Source organism: Ranitomeya variabilis, chromosome 8 (assembly GCF_051348905.1).
Source record: "Ranitomeya variabilis isolate aRanVar5 chromosome 8, aRanVar5.hap1, whole genome shotgun sequence".
Lineage (NCBI taxonomy): Eukaryota > Metazoa > Chordata > Amphibia > Anura > Dendrobatidae > Ranitomeya > Ranitomeya variabilis.
Window position 1 is genome coordinate 104,789,468 of NC_135239.1, and position 22,582 is coordinate 104,812,049.

At 45.7% G+C, this 22,582-nt stretch overlaps 1 protein-coding gene across 1 annotated transcript in view; it reads left to right on the forward strand.

The window, feature by feature from the left end:
- The window catches only part of HMCN1 (hemicentin 1), a 768,245-nt gene that overhangs the window by 725,072 nt on the left and 20,591 nt on the right, over positions 1 to 22,582 (forward strand). The window lies entirely within an intron of this gene.

The following is a 22,582-nucleotide window of genomic DNA, read 5'->3' on the forward strand; positions in this document are numbered from 1 at the left end:
CATTTCTCGATCTTGGCAAAAAGATGGTTCTCTCGGAGGCGTTGAAGAACAAGACGGACATCTCATCGATGGGCAGAGAGATTCGGAGAGAAGATTAGTATGTCGTCCAGATAAACTACGACACATACATAAAGGCAATCTCTGAAGATGTCATTTACGAATTCTTGGAAAACAGCGGGAGCGTTGCAGAGACCAAAAGGCATCACCAAGTACTCATAGTGGCCGTCACGAGTATTGAATGCAGTCTTCCACTCATCCCCGGCACGGATTCGAACAAGGTTGTAAGCACCTCGAAGATCTAACTTAGTGAAAACTCGTGCTCCTCTTAAGCGGTCAAAGAGTTCAGAGATTAAAGGTAACGGATATTTATTCTTCACCGTTATGTTGTTCAATCCCCTATAGTCTATGCAGGGACGAAGTGAGCCGTCTTTTTTCTTGACAAAAAAGAAACCGGCCCCAGCAGGGGAGGTGGACTTCCGAATGAATCCCCTAGCAAGGTTCTCCCGAACGTACTCCGACATGGCTTGAGTCTCCGTAAGAGAGAGAGGGTAAATTCTTCCTCGCGGAGGCATGGCACCAGGAACCAGATCTATAGGACAGTCGTAGGACCGATGTGGAGGAAGGTTCTCTGCTTCTTTTTTATTGAAAACATCAGAAAAGGAAGAATAAGCAGAAGGCAGACCAGGAAGGGCAAGGGAAGAGCAAGAGTCACCCACAGGACGTACCGACAAGAGACGCCGAGCCCGACAGGAATCCCCCCACGAAAGAATATTGCCATTATGCCAATCTAACATAGGTTCATGGGTACGTAACCACGGTAAGCCTAAAAGTACTGGATGGGAAATATTGGCTAAAACGTAAAAGGCAATCTTTTCCTTGTGTAAAACCCCTACCTGAAGTTCTACTACTTGGGTGACCTGGGTTATAGTCTCTTGCAAAGGTTTACCATCAACAGACGCAAGAAAGAGAGGGCTTTCAAGAGTCTTAACGGGAACAGAAAATCTTACTACCTCCTCTAACCTGATAAAATTCCCTGCTGCACCCGAGTCAATGTAAGCTTGCAGGGAATAGCGTTTACCAGAGACAAGAAGTAGAACAGAGAGCGTAAGGGGTAGAGAGGTATCACATGTACCTAGGGAGGCCTCTCTTACCTGACCTAGGCGGAGGAGTTTTCCGGACGATCAGGACAAGCACGCAGGAGATGGGAAGAACTGCCACAGTAGAAGCACAGACCCTGAGTGCGTCTCTCCTGGCGCCGTTGCTCAGACATCTTGAGCCGGTCTACCTGCATAGGTTCCGGCACCGGTTCAGAGGTAGACACTCTGGGTCTAGGACTGGGTGACGTTCGAAGAGGCAGGGAAAGACGTGGAGTCCTTCTCTCTCGTGCTCGTTCCTGGAATCGGAGATCAATACGAGTAGCCAAGGATATTAAATCTTCCAAATTGGTGGGAGTATCACGTCCCGCCAATTCGTCTTTTATGCGCCCGGATAGACCACGCCAGAATGCCCCTACCAGGGCCTCATTGTTCCACCCAAGATCAGAGGATAAAGTGCGGAATTGAATGGCGTACTGACCAACGGATAGGGTCCCTTGTTGTAAACTGAACAGGGACTCAGTAGTTGAGGCCAGGCGACCAGGTTCGTCGAACACTCGACGGAACGTCTCGAGGAAATTGTCTAGGCGAGACATTAGTGGGTCATCTCGTTCCCAGAGAGGATTTACCCACGCTAATGCATTCCCCTCGAGATGGGAAATTATAAAGGCAATTTTAGCTCGATCGGTGGGGTATTGCAAGGGCAAGAGCTCAAAATGGAGGCGACACTGATTAAGGAAACCCCAACACACTTTGGGGTCTCCATTGTAGCGTGGGGGTTTGGCCAAACGGGGAGGTGCGTGAGGAGCGTGAACAGACGTGACTGTAGGGGAAGGGGTCTGTAGAGAGAGAAGACGAGAATCAATAGCGGCCAGATAAGTCAAAATCTGCGTTTGGGTGTCGCGCTGCTGCGCCAGCTCCTGTTGCAGATTTAGCAACAAAGAAGCATTCCCAGGATCGGAAGATTGAAGTGAGGACAAACGAGAGTCCATCGACTTCATAAAGGCCATCATACGGGACTGATTCTCGTGGAGAAAGAGCAACTCTTTTTGAGCGGCAGCGGCTCCAGCGGGATCCATGGCCTGCGTATACTATCACGCTACACGGGGGTGAGCCAGGGAGGGAGAGGTGAACCCCAAAGTGGACCCTCTGGGTCACGATCCCAGAGCCCCCTATGGCGAGCGAACCTGATGGGAGCACCCCCTATACAGGGAGTGTTAGGAGCAGGCCCAGGGAGGATGGAACCGCAACTGCCGGAGCCAAAGGGACGACTGGGTGGAGCAGGAGAACTGGAATGCAGAGGATGACTGAAGCGGAGCACTGGAAGGGAAAAAATACAAGTTAACCAGGCAGTTGGAGCTGAAGGATAAAGGGGACGGAGGGCGAGGGAAGAAGCCGAAGAAACAGAGCACAAGGCAGGAAAGGGAACAACGAGGCTTAAGCTTAGAATGGGCCAGAGCACAACGCTGAACTACGGAGCAGAAACAACGAAGATACGCAGGCGCTTTACCTGGGGAAGCGCCGAGCTGAAATACCTGAAGGGCGCCGCCATATTGGAGGCGGGACCACCGGGTCACGACCTCCCAGAAGGCAGAGCGGCGGAGGAGACCCTACGGCGCATGCGTGGACCGGCGACGTGCAGAGAGGCCGAGAAACTGGAGGCAGAAGAAGAAGAAGGAACGCTGGGATCGCGCCGGCCGGACAGATAAGTATCAGGAATCGTTACAGCCATTCAGATTGATCGGCGTTTGCGTGAGCGCAAAGTTGTGTACCATTTGGCGGTGTCCTCTGAGCGGAGGCCTGAGCCTATGCAATGTGATAGGACTTTGACCAGAGCTGAACGTCAAGAACACAGACGTCAGAATGGGCTGTGTTTATACTGTGGTGACTCCTCTCATGCTATCTCTGATTGTCCTAAGCGCACTAAGCGCTAGGTCTGTCACCATTAGTACTTTGCAGCCTAAATTTCTCTTATCTGTTACTCTGATTTGCTCATTGTCGTCCTACTCTGTTATGGCATTTGTGGATTCAGGCGCTGCCCTGAACTTGATGGACTTGGAGTTTTCCAGGCGCTGTGGTTTTTCCTTGGAGCCTTTGCAGAGTCCTATTCCCTTAAGGGGGATTGATGCTACGCCATTGGCCAAGAATAAACCTCAGTACTGGACTCAGCTGACCATGTACATGGCTCCCGCACATCAGGAAAATATTCGCTTTTTGCTGTTGCATAATTTGCATGATGTTGTCGTGTTGGGTTTGCCATGGTTACAGGTTCATAATCCAGTACTGGATTGGAAATCAATGTCTGTGTCTAGTTGGGGTTGTCAAGGGATACATGGTGATGTTCCTTTGATGTCAATTTCTTCTTCCACTCCTTCTGAAGTCCCTGAGTTTTTGTCGGATTACCAGGATGTATTTGATGAGCCCAAGTCCAGTGCCCTACCTCCTCATAGGGACTGTGATTGCGCTATTAATTTGATTCCTGGTAGTAAGCTCCCTAAGGGCCGACTGTTCAATTTATCTGTGCCAGAACATGCCGCTATGCGGAGTTATGTAAAGGAGTCCTTGGAGAAAGGGCATATTCGCCCGTATTCGTCACTGTTGGGAGCAGGGTTCTTTTTTGTGGCCAAGAAGGATGGCTCTCTGAGACTCTGTATAGATTACCACCTTCTCAATAAAATCACGGTCAAATTTCAGTACCCTTTGCCTCTGTTGTCTGATTTGTTTGCTCGGATTAAGGGGGCTAGTTGGTTTACCAAGATTGACCTTCGAGGGGCGTATAATCTTGTGCGTATTAAACAGGGCGATGAATGGAAAACAGCATTTAATATGCCCGAGGGCCATTTTGAGTACCTGGTGATGCCATTCGGGCTTTCTAATGCTCCATCTGTGTTTCAGTCCTTTATGCACGACATCTTCCGGAAGTATCTGGATAGGTTCATGATCGTATATTTGGATGATATTTTGGTCTTTTCGGATGATTGGGAGTCTCATGTAAGGCAGGTCAGGATGGTGTTCCAGGTCCTTCGTGCTAATGCGTTGTTTGTGAAGGGCTCTAAATGCCTCTTTGGAGTTCAGAAGGTTTCCTTTTTGGGCTTCATTTTTTCCCCTTCTACTATCGAGATGGATCCTGTTAAAGTTCAGGCCATTTATGATTGGACTCAACCTACATCTGTGAAGAGTCTTCAGAAGTTCCTGGGCTTTGCTAATTTTTACCGTCGCTTCATCGCTAATTTTTCTAGTGTGGTTAAGCCTTTGACTGATTTGACAAAGAAAGGCGCTGATGTGGTGAATTGGTCCCCTGCGGCCGTTGAGGCTTTTCAGGAGCTTAAACGTCGTTTTACTTCAGCCCCTGTGTTGCATCAGACAGATGTTTTGCTCCCTTTTCAGGTCGAGGTTGATGCTTCTGAGATTGGGGCAGGGGCTGTTTTGTCTCAGAGAAATTCTGATGGCTCCTTGATGAAGCCGTGTGCTTTCTTTTCTAGAAAGTTTTCGCCTGCTGAGCATAATTATGATGTCGGCAATCGGGAGTTGTTGGCTATGAAGTGGGAATTCGAGGAGTGGCGACATTGGCTTGAGGGAGCCAAACATCGCGTGGTGGTCCTGACTGATCACAAGAATCTGACTTACCTCGAGTCCGCCAAGCGGTTGAACCCTACACAGGCTCAATGGTCACTGTTTTTCTCCCGTTTCGATTTTGTGGTCTCATACCTTCCGGGATCTAAGAATGTGAAGGCTGATGCCCTTTCTAGGAGTTTTTTGCCTGATTCTCCGGGAGTCCCTGAGCCGGCTGGTATTCTTAAAGAGGGGGTGATTCTGTCTGCCATCTCCCCTGATTTGCGGCGGGTGCTGCAGGAGTTTCAGGCTGATAGACCTGACCGCTGTCCAGTGGAGAAACTGTTTGTCCCTGATAGATGGACTAGTAGGGTTATTTCTGAGGTTCATTGTTCAGTGTTGGCTGGTCATCCTGGGATTTTTGGTACCAGAGATTTGGTTGCTAGGTCCTTTTGGTGGCCTTCCTTGTCACGGGATGTGCGTTCTTTTGTGCAGTCCTGTGGGACTTGTGCTCGGGCCAAACCTTGCTGTTCTCGTGCCAGTGGGTTGCTTTTGCCTCTGCCTGTCCCGAAGAGGCCCTGGATGCATATTTCCATGGATTTTATTTCTGATCTTCCTGTCTCTCAAAGGATGTCTGTCATCTGGGTGGTTTGTGATTGGTTTTCTAAGATGGTCCATTTGGTACCCTTGCCTAAACTGCCTTCCTCCTCTGATTTGGTTCCATTATTTCTTCAGCATGTGGTTCGTTTGCGTGGCATTCCGGAGAACATTGTGTCGGACAGAGGTTCCCAGTTTGTTTCTAGGTTTTGGCGGTCCTTTTGTGCTAAGATGGGCATTGATTTGTCTTTTTCTTCAGAGTTCCATCCTCAGACAAATGGCCAAACCGAACGAACCAATCAGACCTTGGAGACCTATCTGAGATGCTTTGCTTCTGCTGATCAGGATGATTGGGTGACCTTCTTGCCATTGGCCGAGTTCGCCCTTAATAATCGGGCTAGTTCTGCTACTTTGGTTTCGCCTTTTTTTTGTAATTCTTGTTTTCATCCTCGTTTTTCTTCAGGGCAGGTTGAGCCTTCTGACTGTCCTGGTGTGGATTCTGTGGTGGATAGGTTGCAGCAAATTTGGACTCACGTGGTGGTCAATTTGATGTTGTCTCAGGAGAAGGCGCAACGTTTTGCTAACCGCCGTCGCTGTGTTGGTCCCCGACTTCGTGTTGGGGATTTGGTTTGGTTGTCTTCTCGTTATGTTCCTATGAAGGTTTCTTCTCCTAAGTTCAAGCCTCGTTTCATTGGTCCTTATAAGATTTCTGAAATTATCAATCCTGTGTCGTTTCGTTTGGCCCTTCCAGCTTCTTTTGCCATCCATAATGTGTTCCATAGGTCGTTGTTGCGGAGATATGTGGCGCCTACGGTTCCTTCCGTTGATCCTCCTGCTCCGGTGTTGGTTGAGGGGGAGTTGGAGTATGTGGTGGAGAAGATTTTAGATTCTCGTATTTCGAGACGGAAGCTTCAGTACCTGGTTAAATGGAAGGGCTATGGTCAGGAGGATAATTCCTGGGTTGTTGCCTCTGATGTCCATGCTGCCGATTTGGTTTGTGCCTTTCATTTGGCTCGTCCTGATCGGCCTGTGGGCTCTGGTGAGGGTTCGGTGACCCCTCCTCAAGGGGGGGGTACTGTTGTGAATTCCATTCTCGGGCTCCCTCCTGTGGTCGTGAATGGTACTTTGGTGAGTTCTGTCCTTGGACACCCTCTGGTGGCTTTGAGGGGAACTGCTGATCTTTGAGGTTGGCTTTCTCAGCTGCCCTCGTTTATTGCTGCTGCTGGCTTCCCTATTTAACTCTGCCCAGGTCGTTAGTTCATGCCAGCTGTCAATGTCTCAGTACTGGTTCAGATCTCTCTTGGATTTCTCTGATGACCTGTCTACTCCAGCAGAAGCTAAGTCCTTGCTAGTCCATTTGCTGTTCATTGGTTTTTGAATATACTTCTCAGTATATGCTATGTTTCTTGTCCAGCTTGCTATTATATTTCCTTGCTAGCTGGAAGCTCTGGGGGTGCAGAGCTGCACCTCCACACCGTGAGTCGGTGTGGAGGTCTTTTTGCACACTCTGCGTGGTTTTTGTAGTTTTTAATACTGACCGCATAGTTCCCTTTCCTATCCTCTGTCTGTCTAGAGAAGATTCGGCCTCCTTTGCTAAAATCTGTTTCATTCCTGTGTTTGTTACTTCCCTCTTAACTCACAGTCAATATTTGTGGGGGGCTACTTTTACTTTGGGGAATTTCTCTGAGGCAAGGTAGGCTGCTATTTCTATCTTTAGGGGTAGTTAGCTCTTAGGCTGTGAAGAGGCGTCTAGGGAGAGTTAGGTACGCTCCACGGCTATTTCTAGTGTGTGTGATAGGATTAGGGATTGCGGTCAGTAGAGTTACCACTTCCTCAGAGCTTGTCCCAGGTTTTCTATTTTAACCATCAGGTCATTTTGGGTGCTCCTAACCACCAGGTCCTTAACAGTCCCCCCTGGTGACGTGGAGGCCAGGGGCACGGGCCTGGGGCAGATGAGCTGCAGCGACGACTCCGGGAACGAGCATCGGGACGAAAGCGAGCGGCAGGCTTCAGGAGGCACGGCTGGTGGGGACACAGCACCTGCGCAGCCCCGTGAGTATATGTCCAGTCTTTTTCCGGTGCCGGGTGTTTCGGGGTTAGTCGAGCGGAGTGGGGGTGATGGTGAGGTTCCGGGTGTTAGAGAGCTTTTGGCGGGTATGTCGCAGATTTTGAGGAGATTGGATGGCGGGGTTGCGGATAGTGTGGGAGCATCGCCCGCTGGGGCTTGGGTGTCGGTTGCTGGTTGTGGAGTAGGGGGTCCAAGCGAGATTGCAAGTTCTGGTAGCGGGCCGCCGTCTTCAGCGGCTGGGGTGTCGGTGTCAGTGCAAACCGAAACAGGGAAGGGTGATACTATTAAGTTAGACGACAGGGCAAAAGGTGAGGTCTACATGTGTTTTGAGGGCCCGCTGGGGGCCCATTTGAAGAAGGAGGTGAAGGAAAAGATTTGGAAAGATGAATACGTAGAGATTTTCTCTCTCCTTCCTTTAGAAAAATTTAATTTGGATAAAGGAAAGAAAGACGATAGTAAAAAGGAGGAGGAAGAAAAGAGGCGTTGGCGCCTTATTCCTCAGACGTTCATTAACTGGCAGCAGGCCTTTCCCATTCTGGCGAGTGTTATTGGGGAGAAATTCCCTGAGAATTGCTCAGGCCTTTTTTGTTATTTCGACGCTATTGGTGAGGCGTATCGTACCTACGGGGGCCAGGCTTGGCTGCGATACGATGAACAGTTTAGGCAGCGCAAAGCGGTTAGGCCCGAGATAAGATGGGATCAGAAGGACATCAGATTGTGGTTGAAGGTGATGGCCCCGGTGCGATATGGGCAGTCCTTTCAAGGGGGCAGGGGGGTAGCAGTCAGCAGTCAGAACAAAGTGGAGGAGGACAGGGGTCACAGGGGGCAAAGGAAAGAACGGGGACATGCTGGCAGTTTAACGACGGCCAGTGTAAGTATGGCGCTACCTGTAAGTTTAAACACGTGTGCTCCCATTGCAACGGGGCCTCACATGGGGCTGCTAAGTGTTTCAAGAAGTCGCGGGGTAAGCCATCAGTGGGTGGCGGTCAAGGGGGTGACTCCGGTGAGGCTGCAAAAGATGGCCCCCTATCTAATTAGATACCCAGATTATCAAAAGGCGGAGGTTATTAGGGATGGTTTTCTAGAGGGGTTTAAGATCCCTCACCCGACGCATGTTGTTCCCTTTTCTACAAAAAACTTGAGATCGGCTAGTTTGCATTCGGAGGTTGTTTCGGCTAAGTTGGCAAAAGAGGTCGAATTGGGAAGGATGGCGGGGCCGTTTAGTTCGCTGCCTATGGCTGACGTAATTGTTTCCCCGCTTGGGGTGGTGCCCAAGAAGGAGCCGAATAAGTTCCGGCTAATTCAGCACCTGTCTTATCCCAGGGGATCCTCGGTTAATGATGGGATTGCGGAAGAATTGTGCTCTGTTGTTTACACCTCTTTTGATGCGGCTGTCCAGTGGGTGCGCAGGTACGGGCCAGGGGCCTTGTTGGCAAAAACAGACATCGAGTCAGCTTTTAGGCTTTTGCCGGTGCACCACTACTTGGATAGGTGTTTGCCTATGGGATGTTCGATTTCTTGTGCATTGTTTGAGACTTTCAGTACCTTTTTGGAATGGGTCCAATACTTGGATGACTTTTTGTTTGTTTGTCCACCGGATTCTGCGGTGTGTGGTCATCTACTTGCTACCATGGAATGGGTGGCCGGACAGTTTGGTGTTCCTTTGGCACAGGATAAAACGGAGGGCCCCTGCAAGGTCTTGAGTTTTCTGGGGATTCTCATTGATTCCGAGAAAATGGAGTGTAGGTTGCCGGACGATAAGTTGCTGTTGCTTAAGCAGGAGGTGGGCAGGATCGGAAAATTGCGGAAGGCAACTCTGAAGGAGTTGCAGTCGTTGCTAGGCCGCCTGAATTTTGCTTGCCGTATTATGCCGATGGGCAGGATTTTTGCCGCAGATTGTCCAGGGCGACGGCGGGAGTCCGGTCGGCCCATCATTTTATCCGTTTGGGTAGAGAGCATAAGGACGATCTTGTTTGGCAACGTTTTTTGGAAAGCTATAACGGCAGGTCGCTTATTCAGTGGGAGGATCTCAATGCCTTTGACTGCGAGATCTACACGGACGCAGCGGGTGGAGTTGGTTATGGGGCCTATTGTGGTGGAAAATGGAGTGTGGGGGTGTGGCCTGAAGATTGGCGAAAGAAGGGGTTTACCAGGAATTTGGCATTGTTAGAACTGTTCCCAATTGTGGTGTCGGTGTTTATTTGGGGCGACAATTTTAGGGACCGGCGAGTACGTTTTCATTGTGATAACTCGAGCGTGGTGTCCGTGATTAACAGCCTATCTTCTTCCTCCCCCCCAGTAATTAGGCTGGTCAGGGAATTGGTGTTGAGATGCTTAGAGTTGAATGCATGGATTTCGGCGGTGCACGTGCCAGGCGTTCAAAACAGTATAGCTGACGCTTTGTCTCGTTTGCAGTGGGACCGATTCCGGGAATTGGCTCCAGATTCGGAGGTGACAGGAGCAGCATGTCCTTTGCATCTGTGGTAGGTTGTTATGGAAGGGGAGGCCGACTGATTCAAGCTTCAGTGTCAAACAGGACATGGTCAGATTATAGGGCGTCATGGGTCATGTGGGAAGGTTGGTTGGCCCAATGTGGCTCGGCTGAGTCTGATGGCGATAGGACAATGGCGTTATTGGCCCTGATAGGTAAGGTGTGGAGTGGGGTTGGTCTGTGTCTAGGTTAAACAAGTTTATAGCAGGTTTGGTTTTTGGTTTTCAGCTGCAAGGGTTACGGGACGTTACAAAGGATTTTGTAATACGGCAGGCGTTGAAGGGTTTTCGCAAAGGTAATGTAACTTTTGATAAGCGTAGGCCCATTTCTTTTGGGATGTTGCAGCGGTTAGGTGAGGCCTTAGGTTTCATTTGTTCTCAGTTCTAGGTGGTACTTTTTCGGTTGGCCTTTTCGTTAGCATTTTTTGGTGCTTTGCGTTTGGGAGAATTGGTTTCCCCGAGCAAGGTCAGGTCGGGTGGTCTTTTGGCGGAAGATGTGGTTTTTTGGGATGGTGGTATCGCTTTTTGGATACAGCGTTCAAAGACGGACCAGCTGGGCAGGGGAAAGAAAGTGGTGTTAGGAAGGGTGGATGGTAGCGGGATGTGCCCGCGACACTGTTTGGAAGCATATTGGAGTTTGTGCCTGGTCAGGTCCTTTGTTACAACACCAAGAAGGGGATTTTCTGTCACGTTTCCAGTTTGTAGCTATTTTGAAGAAAGGTTTGGGATACCTGGATGTTAACCCGGATAATTTCGGTTTGCACTCTTTTAGGATTGGGGCCGCGTCCGAGGCTGATGGTTTGGACCTGGGGCCGGATGTAATTAAGAAAATAGGCAGGTGGAGTTCTAATCGTTACCGGTCTTATATGCGACATTGATTTGGCGATGCTGGGGGGGGGGTGTTTTGGCGTTTGTTAATTGTGGTTATGTTTTCTAGGTCGGCCCCCATCCTTGGTTTGGATTGTTGGACACTCTTTCGTTTACTGGGGTGCCCTCCAGGCTGACGCTAGGTCGAATGGTAGGCAACTGGGTTTTGGTCGGGAGGCAGTGGTCATTCGTTGGCTGGGTCGTCGTGGTATGTTGTGGCATAGCTTGTTGTCGGAATTCTCCCGCGCCGCCCTTTTGGATCGCCCCCCGTGGCATCTTGGTGGTTCACCTGGGAGGTAACGATTTGGGGGCGAAACCAGTGAGGGAACTGATTCGGGATATCCGTTTCGACTTGTTGAGACTGTGGGTTTCTTTTCCTGGTATACTGACGGTGTGGTCGGATATTGTGCCACGCCGGATGTGGCGGGAAGCCCGTTCCCATAAAGGGATTAACAGGGCCAGGGTGAAATTGAATAGGACGGTGGTGAGTTTTGTGTCTCGGAACGGGGGTATTGCCGTGAGACATTTTGAGCTGGAGGCCGGGGTCGGGAATTTCTGGAGGGATGATGGAGTGCATCTCAACGAGATAGGTATGGATTTATGGGCGCTCGGTCTTCAGGAGGGGGTTGAAAGAGCTTTGGCGATGGTGGGGCACTCACAAGCCTGAGGTGGTCAGGGCTGTTCATTTGTGGCGGGGGGTGGGGTTCTTGGAGTTGGTGATGATGCTTATAGGGTTGATCTGGCTTTTGTTACGGGCTCTGGACGGGGTGTTTACCTCGGGAGCTTTGTGGTTGGTTTGCCCGAAATGGGTTACATGGTGCCCTCGAGCTGGTGGTCACGGCTGAGGGTAAATACGTGTTTTGGTTAAATTTGTGGTAGGCTTTCTGCCTATTATGAGCCAGATTTCTTAGCTCCAAGAACCCTCCCCTCGAGGTTTTTACATTTACAATGTTTACATGTTGTTATTCATGTATTTGTTTGTTAATAAAATGGCCGCTGTGGCCAAATTATCCAAAAGAAATTAATGTGTTCGTGTGAATTTATTAGGTGGTTAAACGGAATGGTTAAAAGGGAGCAAGGTAGTTGGGGCGGAGGATTTCTTGTGGAAAGGATCCTTTATTGGCTATACGCGGTCAAGAGCTTTTGTCCTACCAGTAATATGGAAGCCCTTATATTTCCAAAGACATATGACTGACCTGAGTGGGGACTTGCTTTTTTTGTGGACTGAGTTCAAGCTTTTAATAAGGACATGTTACATAACATTTTGGATTACATTTATCATGTCCTGTATGTTCAACATTTACTTCAGGGTTTCTATTTAAATCTCTGAATGACATGATTCAGATGAAACCCCTGAGGGATCACTTCAGAATAATGAGGCAACACAGTTACTTCGGACTCTGTCTGACCTCTGTTCAGTGGTGTCCTTCTTTTCAGAGGTGCACACAACTTTGGTTGACTGTGCTTTTATGCACACCTATAAAGATGGACATGGCCGGATCATAGGCCACATGGTCTCCACAGTGCCTCCATCTGCCTCATTATAGAGAATCTTCCTCCTGGGGTTCCATCTGAATCATGTATTTCAGATATTTAGGCTGCCGCCACACTAGTAGTATTTGGTCAGTATTTTACATCAGTATTTTTAAGCCAAAACCTGGAGTGGAACAAATAGAGGAAAAGTATAATAGAAACATATGCACTACTTCTGCATTTATCACCCACTCCTGGTTTTGGCCTACAAATACTGATGTAAAATACTGACCAAATACTGCTAGTGTGACGGCAGCCTTACACTAACTTTAGTGTCACCAGAGAGCACCAAGACAGGAGAGTGTATAAAAGTTTGATACTTTATTTAATTTATATCAGAATAACTCAGTACATATTAAAAATCAGTTAAAAAGAATAGAGAATATATATAAAAAAATATATCCTTTATATATATAAAACACAGGACGAGAGGATAATTACATATCGCATATAATATGCCAGCCACAATTACATAAGGGATCCCTAGACCTCAAGATTTATATGAGACACTCCAATGACAAAAAGTGCAAGCGTGATTAAAAAATAAAAATAGCAATAAACACAATAAAAATTAATAATAAGAGATCCTATTTTATGCCCCAATATTTCAGCAATATAACGCTCAAAGTGCAAATGTGCAATAGAATTTATGTGCAAAATAACCTACAAAGGTGCAAAAAGTGCTACGGCAATGGCCGATTTCAATATCACACACAGTGCAAACCAGTTTTATATAAAGAGAGGATTTATCAGAGGATTTACCTATGAGTGGCTGTGTCCTGTGTATGCGTACCCCTACGCACGTTTCGGACTTTTTCCTTCGTCAGGACCCCCTGACGAAGGAAAAAGTCCGAAACGTGCGTAGGGGTACGCATACACAGGACACAGCCACTCATAGGTAAATCCTCTGATAAATCCTCTCTTTATATAAAACTGGTTTGCACTGTGTGTGATATTGAAATCGGCCATTGCCGTAGCACTTTTTGCACCTTTGTAGGTTATTTTGCACATAAATTCTATTGCACATTTGCACTTTGAGCGTTATATTGCTGAAATATTGGGGCATAAAATAGGATCTCTTATTATTAATTTTTATTGTGTTTATTGCTATTTTTATTTTTTAATCACGCTTGCACTTTTTGTCATTGGAGTGTCTCATATAAATCTTGAGGTCTAGGGATCCCTTATGTAATTGTGGCTGGCATATTATATGCGATATGTAATTATCCTCTCGTCCTGTGTTTTATATATATAAAGGATATATTTTTTTATATATATTCTCTATTCTTTTTAACTGATTTTTAATATGTACTGAGTTATTCTGATATAAATTAAATAAAGTATCAAACTTTTATACACTCTCCTGTCTTGGTGCTCTCTGGTGATCCATTTTAAGGTGTCTGGGTTGTTAGTCTTCACTAGGTGGCGGCAGTCACCCACTTACACAGTATACCAGGAATGGGTGGATTTTGAGTATTGGTGAGGATATATAATACATTCCCCATATTGGTGGTATAACTGTGTGTTTAATATTACTAACTTTAGTGTAAGCGCTCAGCGTAGAGCACAAGATAAATGTGCACTGCGATGTTTGGGAGGCAGAATAAATAAAGCAACAGCAAGTCAAGAATTGCTTTTATTTCTTTTTTATGCTATTCCTCATCTGGTATAAGTGATTAGACGACTTTATTCTTCGGGTCGGTGCGATTACAGCAATACCAGATTTATATAGTTTTTTTTGTATGGCTGCTGATACACACTAATAAACACTTTTTTCACAAAAAAAAGTTTTTGCTTTGACATATTTTGAGAGCTATAATTTTTCTATATCTCTGCTAACAGAGTTATTTGAGGACATGTTTTTTGTAGGACGAGTTGTCGATTTTATTGGCAACATTTTCAGACACATAACATTGTTTGATTGATTTTTATTCCGCTATATGGGAAGCAGAATGAACAAAAGCCAGAAATTCAGGAATTGTTTTTTATTTTGTTTCTATGCTGTTCACCGTATAAAGTGATAAGGCAGTTTTAGTTTTTTGGTTAGTACGATTACAGCGATACCACATTTATATACATTTTTTGATGTTTTGTTCACCATAAAAACTATTTGAGAGAAAAAAATAATTATTTTTTCATCGCTGTATTCTGGGAGCTTTCGCTTTTTTATTTCTCCGCTTATGGAGCTGTATGTCAGCTTGTCTTTAGCTACCTACTATTCGGGCACTGACACTGAACACAGATTTCACGAGGAAGTCCATGTTACTGTTTAGGTTCGGTCCCCAGAACACCGGGTGTTTGTCGCACTGACAGTGCATCAAACACTGCTTCTGATCAGCGGAAAAATCATTACTGCCGTTCAGACAGCCAAATGACAGCATGAGCCCACATCTGTGATTAGAGATATTAACTTTACCTCGAGTCACTGGTGTCAGCTGATGGTGCTACTGCTGCTAATAACTGCCGCTAATAACAGTGAAAGCAGGAGTGGCTGATGGGAGTACTCATCAGCTGGCGCTTGTGGTCTAAATAAATAATTTTAAAAAAAATGACGTGGGTTCCCCTGTATCATTGATAACCAACCAGGCTGCAACCCTCAGCTGTCAGCATTTAGCAATGTTGGTTATGAAGAATAGAGTGATCCCCCACGCTGTTTTTTTTAAATTATTTAAATAAATAATAAAAAACAACTTGGGGTCCCCCTCATTTTGGACAACCAACAATGCCAAAGCAGACAGCTGGGGGCTGGTATTATCAGGCTTGTAAGGGGCCATTAATATTGTGCCTTCCCCAGCCTAAAAACAACAGCCTTATTAGATGCACCAATTCTGCCGCTTTGCCCAGCTCTTCCCACTTGCCTTGTAGCGGTGGCAAGTGAAGGTTCATATCTTTGAGGTTGATGTCACCTTTGCATTGTCTGGTCACATAAAGCCCATTGACTAGTAAGACTATAAGACACCTATCCGTTACTAATCCTATAGCTATATTGTTAATAAACACACAGCCAGAATAAAGTCCTTTTAATTGAAAGAATGAGACAGACTCCTTCAATTATTCTAAATTAGGCCTCATGGTGCAGCGGTGAGTTCACCTCAGGTAACCTGGAGAATTTTTCACAGTGAACTGCAGTGAACTCTCTGAGCTCAGCGCTGCACTGTGAGACTCTCACTGTGCTAGCGGGGATCTCGCATATCAGAGGCCCAGCTGGGAATGCAAAGTGATAACTTTGATGACGTGACTGCTGCTCACTGACGCTGAACTTGCAGTAGCACATTCACCCAGTGGTTCTCAGCCTGGACAGTCGCATCATGGCGCCGTCCAGGTTGAAAACTGTTTATCCACAGACATGGATTACGGCGTGGGACAGAACGATGGACAAGTGGGGAAAATGGTTGTTTTTCATTTTTGTTTTATTACAGGAGACGATGGCTTCAATGGAATGGGCATTGACGTGAGCATGGTTTGGCTACAAGCTCTACGCTAGGGACGGGCTGCACCTCAATGGGGAAGGTGCAGCTGTGCTGGGAGAGAAAATGGCTAGAAGGTTGGAGGAGTGTTTAAACTAGGGATTGGGGGGGAGGGTATTCATTTTATAGGAGGGGAAGATAGTGCAGATAGAGACCTGGGCACAAATAAGGAAGTTGGGGGTGGCGGTGGCATGGGGGGTGGGGTTAGAACAGCTAATAATTTAAGAAAGAATAGAGGTACAGAGAGGAACATCAAGTGCATGTATACTAATGCCAGAAGCCTCGCCAACAAAATGGACGAATTAGAACTAATGTTGTTGGAACATAATTATGACATGGTGGGAATATCTGAAACATGGCTGGATGAGAGCCATGACTGGACTGTTAACTTGCAGGGCTATAGCCTTTTCAGAAATGACCGTACAGATAAGCGAGGGGGAGGGGTGTGTCTGTATGTAAAATCCACCTTAAAACCCATCCTGCGTGATAATATAGGTGAATCTAATGAAAATGTAGAGTCCCTGTGGGTGGAGATAAGGGGAGGGGGAAAAAATAATAAATTACTGATAGGGGTTTGTTATAAATCTCCAAAAATAATGGAAACAATGGAGAATATCCTCGTAAAGCAAATAGATGAAGCTGCGACTCAAGGAGAAGTCATTATTATGGGGGACTTCAACTACCCTGAAATAGATTGGGGAACAGAAACCTGCAGTTCCAGTAAAGGTAATCGGTTTTTGACAACTATGAGAGACAATTACCTTTCACAACTGGTTCAGGACCCAACAAGGAGGGGGGCACTGCTAGACCTAATATTAACCAACAGGCCAGACCGCATATCAAATATAAGGGTTGGGGGTCACTTGGGGAATAGTGATCACAAAATAATAAATTTTCATGTCTCCTTTAATAAGATGTGTAGTAGAGGGGTGACAAGGACACTAAACTTCAGGAGGGCAAATTTCCAACGGATGAGAGAGGATCTTGGTGCAATTAACTGGGACTATATCCTGAGACATCAAAATACACAAAGAAAATGGGAGACGTTTATTAGCATCCTGGATAGGACCTGTGCACAGTATATACCGTATGGGAATAAACATACTAGAAATAGGAGGAAACCAATATGGCTAAATAGAGCTGTAAGGAGCGCAATAAGTGACAAAAAGAAAGCATTTAGAGAATTAAAGGAAGTAGGTAGTGATGAGGCATTAAATAAATATAGAAAATTAAATAAATTCTGTAAAAAGCAAATCAAGGTAGCAAAGATTGAGACAGAGAGACTCATTGCCAGAGAGAGCAAAAATAACCCCAAAATATTCTTTAACTACATAAATAGTAAGAAACTAAAAAATGATAGTGTTGGCCCCCTTAAAAATAGTCTGGGTGAAATGGTGGATGAGGATGAGGAAAAAGCCAATATGCTAAATGACTTTTTTTCATCAGTATTTACAAAAGAAAATCCCATGGCAGCCAATATGACTAGTGATAAAAATTCTCAATTAAATGTTACCTGCTTAACCCAGCAGGAAGTACGGCGGCGTCTAAAAATCACTAAAATTGACAAATCTCCGGGCCCGGAAGGGATACACCCCCGAGTACTGCAGGAACTAAGTACAGTCATTGATAGACCGTTATTTTTAATCTTTAAAGAGTCCATAATAACAGGGTCTGTACCACAGGACTGGCGTATAGCAAATGTGGTGCCAATATTCAAAAAGGGGACAAAAACTGAACTCGGAAATTATAGGCCAGTAAGCTTAACCTCTACTGTGGGTAAAATCCTGGAGGGCATTCTAAGGGATGCTATACTGGAGTATCTGAAGAGGAATAACCTCATGACCCAGTATCAGCACGGGTTTACTAGGGACCGTTCATGTCAGACTAATTTGATCAGCTTCTATGAAGCGGTAAGTTCCGGACTGGACCAAGGGAGCCCAGTGGATGTAGTGTATATGGACTTTTCAAAAGCTTTTGATACGGTGCCACACAAAAGGTTGATACATAAAATGAGAATAATGGGGATAGGGGAAAATATGTGCAAGTGGGTTGAGAGCTGGCTCAGGGATAGGAAACAAAGGGTGGTTATTAATGGAGCACACTCGGACTGGGTCGCGGTTAGCAGTGGGGTACCACAGGGGTCAGTATTGGGCCCTCTTTTAACATATTTATTAATGACCTTGTAGGGGGCATTCAGAGTAGAATTTCAATATTTGCAGATGACACTAAACTCTGTAGGGTAATCAAGACAGAGGAGGACAATTTTGTATTACAGGATGATTTATGTAAACTAGAAGCTTGGGCTGATAAATGGCAAATGAGCTTTAATGGGGATAAATGTAAGGTCATGCACTTGGGTAGAAGGAATAAGATGTATAACTATGTGCTTAATTCTAAAATTCTGGGTAAAACTGTCAATGAAAAGGACCTGGGTGTATGGGTGAATGACAAACTCATATTCAGTGGCCAGTGTCAGGCAGCTGCTACAAAGGCAAATAAAATAATGGGATGTATTAAAAGAGGTATAGATACTCATGAGGAGAACATAATTTTACCTCTATACAAGTCACTAGTGCGACCACACTTAGAATACTGTGCACAGTTCTGGTCTCCGGTGTATAAGAAAGACATAGCTGAACTAGAGCAGGTGCAGAGAAGAGCAACCAAGGTTATTAGAGGACTGGGGGGTCTGCAATACCAAGATAGGTTATTACACTTGGGGCTATTTAGTTTGGAAAAACGAAGGCTAAGGGGTGATCTTATGTTAATGTATAAATATATGAGGGGACAGTACAAAGACCTTTCTGATGATCTTTTTAATCATAGACCTGAGATGAGGACAAGGGGGCATCCTCTACGTCTGGAGGAAAAAAGGTTTAAGCATAATAACAGACGCGGGTTCTTTACTGTAAGAGCAGTGAGACTATGGAACTCTCTGCCGTATGATGTTGTAATGAGTGATTCATTACTTAAATTTAAGAGGGGACTGGATGCCTTTCTGGAAAAGTATAATGTTACAGGGTATATACACTAGATTCCTTGATAGGGCGTTGATCCAGGGAACTAGTCTGATTGCCGTATGTGGGGTCGGGAAGGAATTTTTTTCCCCATGGTGGAGCTTACTCTTACCACATGGGTTTTTTTTTGCCTTCCCCTGGATCAACATGTTAGGGCATGTTAGGTTAGGCTATGAGTTGAACTAGATGGACTTAAAGTCTTCCTTCAACCTTAATAACTATGTAACTATATGTAACTATTAAAGGACTCTGTCATTCTTTCAATTAAAGGACTTTATTCTGGGTGTGTGTATATTTGCAATATAACTATTGGATTAGTAATGGATAGGTGTCTTATAGATGCCTCTCCATTATTAAGCCATGGGCTTCATGTCACCGGACACTGCAAAGGTGACACTAACCCCACAAATATGAACCCCACTTGTCACCGCTATAGTGCACCTTTTCTGAATGGTTGTGGGCATGTGTTTTTAGGCTAAGGGGGGCCAAAATAAATGGCTGCTTACCAGCCTCAGAATACCAGCCCCCAGCTGTCTGCTTTAGCAAGGCAGGCTGTCTAAAATGGGGGGACACCACATATTTTTTATTTATTATTTATTTAAATAATTTAAAAAAACAGCGTGGGCACCCCTCTACTCTTGAAAACCAGCCTTGCTAATAGTGAGGGTTGCAGCTCCCAGCTGTGAGTTTTGCCTGGCTGATTTTATAAAACACAGGGGAACCCATTCCGTTTTTTTAAATTATTTATTTAGTGCACAGGCAGCGGTTAATCAATACTCCCATTAGCCACTCCTGCTCTCGCTGTTATTAGTGGCAGCAGGCGTAAGTTATACTTCTAATCACAGCTGCGGGCTCATGCTCTCATTGGACAGCTTGGGAACCCTCTTCACAGCTGCAGTCAGCACATATCGTATATTACTATACGTTACAGAGCTGGAGTCACTCACAGACTTTAGTCCTGGCTTTCGTTGCATTCTAACAGCATATTATTAAAAATGCATTGGCCAGGAGTTTGCTGGTAGTCATTAAGTTTGCTTTCCCACTGTCAGAAATCGGCACACAGCACATGTCCTCTCCATCCAAAGCGCTGCCAGCTCTTGACCGCAGGTGATTCCGCACGTGTTCATTGAACTGTGCGGAATCACCGTGTCCAATACATTGTACGTGTGATATTTATCTTGCGGAGACTGAGCATCTCCGCAAGACAAATAGACATCCTGTGGTCTGGAAAGATGTGCCACATGTCCGTCTCTGCAGGGAAGCCGGAGGCGTCCGAGCACGAATAGTTTAGATGGGATTTCTTGAAATCCCATCCACTATGCTGTAACATCTGGCTGCTGCGGATTGAACGCTGTGGATATACGCAGCGTTGAACCCGCAGCGTTTACTGACCGTGGGAACATACCCTAAGGCTATGTGCACACATCAGGATTTCTTGCAGAAATTTTCCTGACAAAAAACGGACATTTCTGCCAGAAATCTGCATGCGTTTTTTTCGCGTTTTTTGTGCAATATTGTGCATTTTTTCCAAATGCATAGAATTGCGGGAAAAACGCGGAAAATCCGCAAAATTAATGAACATGCTGCTTTTTTTTACCGCGAACATGCAGAATGCATTCTAAATGATAGGATGCATAATGTATGCGTTTTAAATGAGTTTTTATAGCGTTTTTATCAGGAAAAAACGCGAAAAAAACACGAATAAACCTGAACATGTGCACATACCCTAAGAGTTTTTTTCTCATGGATTCATACCAGATTTGCAAGGAAAAATAATGCTGAGGACTCATATAGATGCAAGTCTCTGCACATGGCTTTTGCCATAAGCATATGAAATGCTAATATTATAATAATAATAATAATAATAATAATAATAATAAAAAATTTTATTTATATAGCGCCAACATATTCCGCAGCGCTTTACAACTTATAGAGGGGACTTGTACAGACAATAGACATTACAGCATAACAGAAATCACAGTTCAAAACAGATACCAGGAGGAATGAGGGCCCTGCTCGCAAGCTTACAAACTATGAGGAAAAGGGGAGACACGAGAGGTGGATGGTAACAATTGCTTTAGTTATTTGGACCAGCCATAGTGTAAGGCTTGGGTGTTCATGTAAAGCTGCATGATCCAGTTAACTGCCTAAGTATGTAACAGTACAGACACAGAGTGCTATTAATTGCATAAAGTGTATGAGAGAACATGATGCGAGGAACCTGATTATGTTTTTTTTTTTAATAGGCCACACAGGGATAGTTAGGTTAATGCGTTGAGGCGGTAGGCCAGTCTGAACAAATGAGTTTTTAGGGCATGCTTAAATTAGGGCATGCTTAAAACTGTGGGGATTGGGGATTAATCGTATTAACCTAGGTAGTGCATTCCAAAGAATCGGCGCAGCACATGTAAAGTCTTGGAGACGGGAGTGGGAGGTTCTGATTATTTAGGATGCTAACCTGAGGTCATTAGCGGAGCGGAGGGCACGGGTAGGGTGGTAGACTGAGACCAGAGAGGAGATGTAGGGTGGTGCTGAGCCATGGAGTGCTTTGTGGATGAGGGTAGTAGTTTTGTACTGGATTCTGGAGTGGATGGGTAGCCAGTGTAATGACTGGCACAAGGTAGAGGCATCGGTGTAATGGTTGGTGAGGAATATGACCCTGGCAGCAGCATTCAGGGCAGATTGGAGCGGGGAGAGTTTGGTAAGAGGGAGGCCAATTAGTAGAGAGTTACAATAGTCCAGACGAGAATGAATAAGTGAGACAGTAAGAGTTTTTGCAGAGTCGAAATTAAGAAAAGGGCGAATTCTAGAAATGTTTTTGAGATGCAGATAAGAAGAGCGAGCCAGTGATCGGATGTGGGGGGTGAATGAAAGCTCGGAATCAAGGATGACCCCAAGGCAGCGGGCATGTTGCTTTGGAGTAATTGTGGAACCGCACACGGAGATGGCAATGTCAGGCAAAGGTAGGTTAGTAGAGGGAGAGAACACGAGGAGTTCAGTTTTTGACAGGTTCAGTTTCAGATAGAGGGAGGACATGATGTTAGAGACAGCGGTAAGACAATCACTGGTGTTTTCTAAAAAGGTCAGCGTGATAACAGGAGAAGAGGTGTATAATTGGGTGTTGTCAGCATAGAGATGGTACTGGAAACCAAATCTACTGATTGTTTGTCCAATAGGGGCAGTATACAAAGAGAAGAGGAGGGGGCCTAGCACTGATCCTTGAGGAACCCCAACAGTAAGGGGAAGGTGAGAGGAGGAGGAACCAGCAAAACATACAGTGAAGGATCGGTCAGAGAGATAGGAGGAGAACCAAGAGAGAACGGTGTCCTTGAGGCCTATGGAGCGGAGCATAGTGAGGAGGAGCTGATGATCCACAGTGTCGAATGCTGCTGAGAGATCCAAGAGAATTAGCATGGAGTAGTGACCATTAGATTAAGCTGTTAGTAGGTCATTAGAGACTTTAGTGAGGGCAGTTTCAGTAGAGTGTAAAGAGCGGAAGCCAGATTGAAGAGGGTCAAGAAGAGAGTTATCTGAGAGATAGCGGGTAAGACGGGAGTGGACCAGGCATTCGAGGAGTTTAGAGATGAAGGGAAGATTAGAGACAGGTCTATAATTAGTGGCGCAATTTTGGTCGAGGGAGGATTTTTTAAGTAATGGATGTATGATGACATGCTTAAATGAGGATGGAAAAATACCGGAAGTGAGGGAAAGGTTGAATATTTTTGTTAGGTGAGAGGTGACAGCCGGGGAAAGGGACTGGAGGAGATGTGACGGAATGGGGTCACTGGTGCAAGTGGTCGGGCGAGAAGATGCAAGGAGCCTGCTTACTTCTTCTTCTGTAACTGGTTCAAAGTCAGAGAGTGAACTAGATGCAGTCGGAGAGGGAGGACAGTGCAT